Below are 6,782 nucleotides of genomic sequence, written 5' to 3' on the forward strand. Positions count from 1 at the left end.
AAACCACCTGAAGGTATTATTCATTCAAAAACTAAATAGGAGCACCTGGGTGGCTCCGTTGGTTAAGCATCTGACTTCGGCTCAGGGCGTGATCTCACAGTTCATGGGTTCAAGCCCTGTGTTAGGCGCTGTGCTGACAGCTCAGAGCCTGGAGCCTGCTTCGGATTCTGTGTCTTCCTCTCTCTCTGCCCCTCCCCCACTCATACTCTGTCTCTCTCTCAAACATAAATAAACATTAAAAATAAAATAAATTTTTAAAACTGAATAATTCATGTTATTTATTAACATGTTAATTTAGTTTACATTAGTTAGTAGACATTAATTAAACATGCCTATGCAACCAAAACACTGGGAAACATATTTGCTGTATATACGACAAAAAACTCTAAAACTCATACTGTATAGTTTTTTTTTAAGTGAACATCTCAATAGAAAAGTGGGCAAAGGATATCAACAGGTGATGTTTTAAAATCGCAATAGAAAACTATTTTCCAATGTTTAATCTTATCAAATGTGAATGAAAAAAAAGATTGCATTTAAAAATCTTCCATCTAGGGCATGGATTTTTTAAAAATAACAATACCTGCCTCCCAAAAACAAAATAACAATACCCTGTAGTAGTGTGGGGCAGAAACACAAACCCCCATGCTTTGTTTAAAAAATTTTTTTAACGTTTATTTATTTATTTTTTCAACGTTTATTTATTTTTGGGACAGAGAGAGACAGAGCATGAACGGGTGAGGGGCAGAGAGAGAGGGAGACACAGAATCGGAAACAGGCTCCAGGCTCCGAGCCATCAGCCCAGAGCCTGACGCGGGGCTCGAACTCACGGACCGCGAGATCGTGACCCGGCTGAAGTCAGACGCTTAACCGACTGCACCACCCAGGCGCCCCTATTTTTGAGAGAGAGACACAGAGCGTTAGCTGGGGAGGGGCAGAGGGAGAGGGAGACACAGAATCTGAAGCAGGCTCCAGGCTCTGAGCTGTCAGCACAGAGCCCAACGTGGGGTTTGACCTCACAAGCTGTGAGATCATGACCTGAGCCAAAATCAGACGCCCAACGGACTGAGCCACCCAGGTGCCCCTCACAAACCCCCATTCTTGGTAGGATGTCAATCAGCACAATTTTTTTCCGAGGGCAATTCAGCAATATATATCAAAAGCCTCAAAATTATTCATAACCTTTAGCAAAGTAATTCCACATCTAAGAAAGTCTTCTGGGATAATCACCTCAGTCAGAACAAAGGCAATGCGCTCAGTGTGGTCTGGCATTTAGTGCAGCCGGGTAAGAGTGGTGGCGAGGGTGCCCTGGAGGGTCCCTCTGCAGGTCCCTGGGCAGGTGCTGAGAATACCCTGGACAGCTGACACTAAGCAATCAGTGCTCTCTGTCTTGTTCCTGGCAGGCCGGCCGGAAACCTGAAAGCCAGCACTAAGGAATCATGCTTTGCTGCCATCTAGTGCTCCCCAGGTAATTGCACCCAGCCGGGAAGGAAAACTGTCCTCTCCATCAAGCAACTTGGTACCAAAGGGCCCTCTCGTCTATTTTTACATACACTAAAATGAAGCATTTACTATGTTCCAGACATTGTGCTCAGTACTTACAAGCATTCTCTCTTAATCCTCTTAACAGCCCTATCAAATACCTCACTTTACAGATGAGGATATTAAGGTACAGAGAGGTTCAGTAACTTGCCCAAGGTCACACAGCTACCCAAGTGGCTAAGTCTAGAATTAGAACAAGGTGGCATGTTGGCACCAGGGTCTGTGCTCTGAACCACCTCCTTTGTGAGGGGCAAAGGTCTGTGTGATAATAACAGGACACAGAGAGAACCTTATAGCCCACATAGCAAACTGCTACCTACCCCTTCCCCAAGTACATCTGTCCTAAATAAGTTCACACAGAGACTGAGTTTGCCTCTACCGTACGGGCATTCTAACCTGATTAAGGGACAACTTCTGGTCCAGGCTAAATCCAGTGGGTTTAAAAAAAAAACATTTGGAGGCACCTGGGTGGCTCAGTCGGTTAAGCGTCTGGCTTCAGCTCAGGTCACGATCTTGCGGTCCATGAGTTCAAGCCCCATGTCGGGCTCTGGGCTGATGGCTCAGAGCCTGGAGCCTGCTTCCGATTCTGTGTCTCCCTCTCTCTCTGCCCCTCCCCCGTTCATGCTCTGTCTCTGTCTCAAAAATAAATGAACATTAAAAAAATTTTTTTTTTTTTTTTAATTTGTATGGGGCGCCTGGGTGGCTCCGTCGGTTGAGGGTCCAACTTTGGCTCAGGGCATGATCTCACAGTTCATGGGTTCAAGCCCCGCGTTAGGCTCTGTGCTGACAGCTCGGAGCCTGGAGCCTGCTCCGGATTCTGTGTCTCCCTCTCTCTCTACCCCTCCCCTGCTCACACTGTCTCTCTCTCTCTCTCTCTCTCTCTCAAAAATAAACATTAAAATTTTTTTAATTGTTTGTAAAATATTCCATATATACAAAAAATATATAAGGAATAACATAACAAATACTCAGTACCCACCAGCAGCTTTAAAAAAATAGCATTTCCAGTGACGATGCATCAGTGAGGAGTTTCAGCTGTTAGTTCACTGGCTTGTTTTCTGCCATTGTATTAATGCACAAGGAATACCAAATGGACTATGAATGCAAAGTGGCTTTTAGAGCAATCTCTCTTCTTCCTAAAAAAGTCCTCCCCCGGTTACAGTTAATTGTATCCTGCAGGAGACATCTGCAGTTTGGGTAACAAAGCTGTTGTTTCACAGTAGAGGTGAGAAAACTTCTTGATTATTTATTACAGTCTGAGAAGGTAGTGGCTTCCTAATCAAAGCTGTGAAGCCCAGGGCTCTGAGGAGGTATCAAAAGAATAGGAAGCCCAAATGCTCAGGCAGCATGATTTGCAGACCAGAGTTACAAACCTGGCTTCCACTGACTCCTCAGCAAATCCATGAAAATCCTGGAGTCCCATGCAAAGTGTCATGCGAGTGCTTTTTTTCCAAAAGAAAAAGGAAAAGGATCCATTCCTTATCTTTTATCAGATTCTCAAAGAGGTCTGAGAACTTCCGAAAAGGTCATGAATCATTCCTACAGATCAGGGGTCGGCAAATGGCCCACAGGCCAAATCCTGCCTAATACTGGCTTTCATACAACCCTCAAGCTGAGAATGTTTGTTTTTGTGTTTTGAGAATGGTTTGTATATTTTTTTTTTATTTTTTATTTTTCAACGTTTTTTATTTATTTTTGGGACAGAGAGAAACAGAGCATGAACGGGGGAGGGGCAGAGAGAGAGGGAGATACAGCATCGGAAACAGGCTCCAAGCTCCGAGCCATCAGCCCAGAGCCTGACGCGGGGCTCGAACTCACGGACCGCAAGATCGTGACCTGGCTGAAGTCGGACGCTTAACCGACTGCGCCACCCAGGCGCCCCAAGGTTTGTATATTTTTAAATGGCTGAAAAAAAAATCAAAAGAATTATTTCACGACACATAAAATTAAATGACATTCAAAGTTGTGTCCATAAAAAATGTTTTATTGGAACACAGCCACATTCATTCGTTTACATATTGCCACAGCTGCTTTTGTGCTACAAGAGCAGAGCCAAATAGCTACAACAGAGACACAAAGCCTAAACATTTACTATCTGGCCCTGTTCCAAAAAATTTTGCGGACCCTGCCAGAGATGGGACTAGATAATACATCTTGTAAATATGGGTGCCTCTTCTCTTCTCTTGTGTGTTGGTGTTGTTGTGATTAAGTACAAACTCATCTAAGTATGTAGGGGACATTAGTCACTGGAACCATCATACTGCATTTGGGGAGTTCCTACCACGTGACTCTTGCAGAGACAGAGTTGGTGTCCCATACAGAAGGCCAGATTCTCCTTTCTCCCGCCTCTGGCAGCCAGGGCAAGGACGTGGGACTTGGGATTAGAGACCCCATCTAGGGCTCTGAAGCTGGAGTGAATCACACAAAACAGCAGGGAGAGGAGAGATCATTCTGGCAATGTGGAGACATAACAGTCCCATCTAACTTCTAAGACCATTGGGGCCAGCAGGATGGGAGTGCTGCAGCAGTGAGTGACCCATTTCTGGTTGTGCGTCACTCAACAGTCCCTGAGGTATGATTTTGTCTTTGCTTCTAGCTGTCTAGCCTCTGTGTCACCCAGCCAAGCCAAACTCAGGCACATAAAGAGATGGGCTGCGTCATTCATTGCCTGCAGCAGAGGGACTGAAGGCAGAGGTTGGTTAAGTATGAACTCCAAGGGGACAGAGAGTGGCCAATCTGTCCTTGTATCCTCGGCACCTGATAGTGCCTGGTACTCAGAGTGCTCACTAAAATATCTGTGGATGAGGGGCGCCTGGGTGGCGCAGTCGGTTAAGCGTCCGACTTCAGCCAGGTCACGATCTCGCGGTCCGTGAGTTCGAGCCCCGCGTCGGGCTCTGGGCTGATGATGGCTCAGAGCCTGGAGCCTGTTTCCGATTCTGTGTCTCCCTCTCTCTCTCCCCTCCCCCGTTCATGCTCTGTCTCTCTCTGTCCCAAAAATAAATAAAAGTTGAAAAAAAAAATAATTTAAAATATCTGTGGATGAGAGCACCGAGGAGTAATTGTGTGCGTTGGTGAGAGTATACACTAGGGATCTCCGACTTCATCAGACTCCAGCCACCTGAAACCAGCAAAGAACATTTCATACATCAGGGTCTCATAAGAAGGGAATATAAAGACAGCCCCTGTTCCTTAACCGCTAACCATGACATCCTGGGTTTCCCAGACCATCGAGGGTCCAACAATGAGAAATGATCAGAATTTGGGGATGTGAATTTGATCCTAGGCTGTTAGTCTCAGAGCCCCTCTGATGACACCAGCCATATCTTTTAGAAGCAGATAGCCAGGAGTGCCTGGGTGGTTCCAACAGTTAAGTGTCCGACTTCGGCTCAGGTCATGATCTCACAGTTTGTGGGTTCGAGTCTCACGTCAGGCTCTGTGCTGATATCGTGGAGCATGCTTGGGATTCTGTCTCCCTCTAAAAAATAAATGAAATAAAAAACATTTTTTTAAAAGGCAGACAGCCAGTTAAAAAGTACTTGTATGCACATGTGTACACTGGCTGGGAGAACATGAAACCGGGTATATACACTAGGGACACAGCTCTTGCCCTGGCCCTGATTGCAAGTTGCCATGAAACAAGGAACAGTGTTGGTGCTAAGGACCTTCTTGGGTGCATTTGTACTTTAGAAAGAAGTGATTACAGAGATGACTAAAAAACAGCAACATTTTATGACTTGTGGATCTATGTATAGATGCTGGGGGACAGATTCTTAATGCCCCAGAAAAAAGGAGCCAATGAGAACTTTCTTAGCAGATCAGCAACCCGTAGTGACATTTCTACAAGGCTAGTGCTCCAATGTCACAATGTCTGATTTTTCTGACAGCAGCACCATTAGTAATTACGAGAGAGAGAGAGAGAGAGAGAGAGAGAGAGAGAGAGAGAACGAACATGGGGATGAAGATGTGCTGAGGCAGCACAGAGCCTTAGCAGAAGCCAAGACAGTTTCAAAAGCATGTCTATAATCAGTAAGTTATATAAGAATTAGTTTTAGGGGCGCCTGGGTGGCTCAGTTGGTTGGGCCTCTGACTTCAGCTCAGGTCACGATCCCGCGGTCCGTGGGTTCGAGCCCCGCGTCGGGCTCTGGGCTGATGGGTCAGAGCCTGGAGCCTGCTTCGGATTCTGTGTCTCCCTCTCTCTCTGCCCCTCCCCCATTCATGCTCTGTCTCTCTCTGTCCCAAAAATAAATAAACGTTAAAAAAAAATTTTTTTTTAATAAAAAAAAATAAAGAATTAGTTTTATTTTTGTCCCCCACTATCCTTTGACACTTTGTTGAGAAGACATGATTTTCCTCTGCCCAACAGGGAAGATTTGGGCAGACACGTGATTTTCTGTCAGATTGTCTTCCTATCAGTTTTAATCACCAAATATCTAGTCACATCTAGAGGCGCCAGGGTGGCTCAGTCGGTTGAGGGTCCAGCTCTTGGTTTCGGCTCAGGTCATGATCTCACAGTTCGTGGGACTGAGCCCCGCGTCGGGCTCTGCACTGACAGCACAGAGCCTGCTTGGGGTTCTCTCTCTCCCTCTCTGCCCCTTCCCAGCTCTTTCTCAAAATAAATAAATTAGTTTAAAAAAAAAAAAAGAGAGAATCTAGTCACATCTAATAGTCAAAACTACAAACTTGGCATTAAGTCTTTTGAGTCTGCTTCAGGCTGAAAACCTACAGCAGGGCAATGGGATGCAGTCCTTTGCTCTCTTTTCTTTCCTCCTCTTCAACTCCCCTGCTTGCTAGTTATTCTACCACTGCTTTGGAGGCTGAGGAGGAAGGAACACTGGAGACTGAATGGTTCTGACTTAGCTGTTGGACTCCATGCTCTCTGGGCCTGCCTGGTGATTACAGCTGGGTCTCTCTCTCGGATTGGTACTTTCCTGAGCCTTCCAGAGCTTCCTGCTGCACCCTTGACCCCGGCAGATGCATCTCCCCCCTTGTTGCTCATTTGCTGTCCTCTCTCCTCAGTCCCTGGGCACCAGGCAGGACATGTCCAGACCCTTTCTGTGGAGGTCTCCTTGGCTCTGCTGATGGCCTATTGGACACTGTCAAATATGAACCCACAGCACGGTCCATGAGAGGTATTCATGTGTTCCTTGCCAGGAGGGCTCTGTCACCAAAGTCATTGGCCTTGTCTTTCCTCTAGGTTTCCTAGGCAGGAGTCAGCCTTCACCTACAGCCCGGCCTCCAGC

The sequence above is a fragment of the Herpailurus yagouaroundi genome, unplaced genomic scaffold (assembly GCF_014898765.1).
Source record: "Herpailurus yagouaroundi ecotype Mexico unplaced genomic scaffold, PumYag 184, whole genome shotgun sequence".
NCBI lineage: Eukaryota > Metazoa > Chordata > Mammalia > Carnivora > Felidae > Herpailurus > Herpailurus yagouaroundi.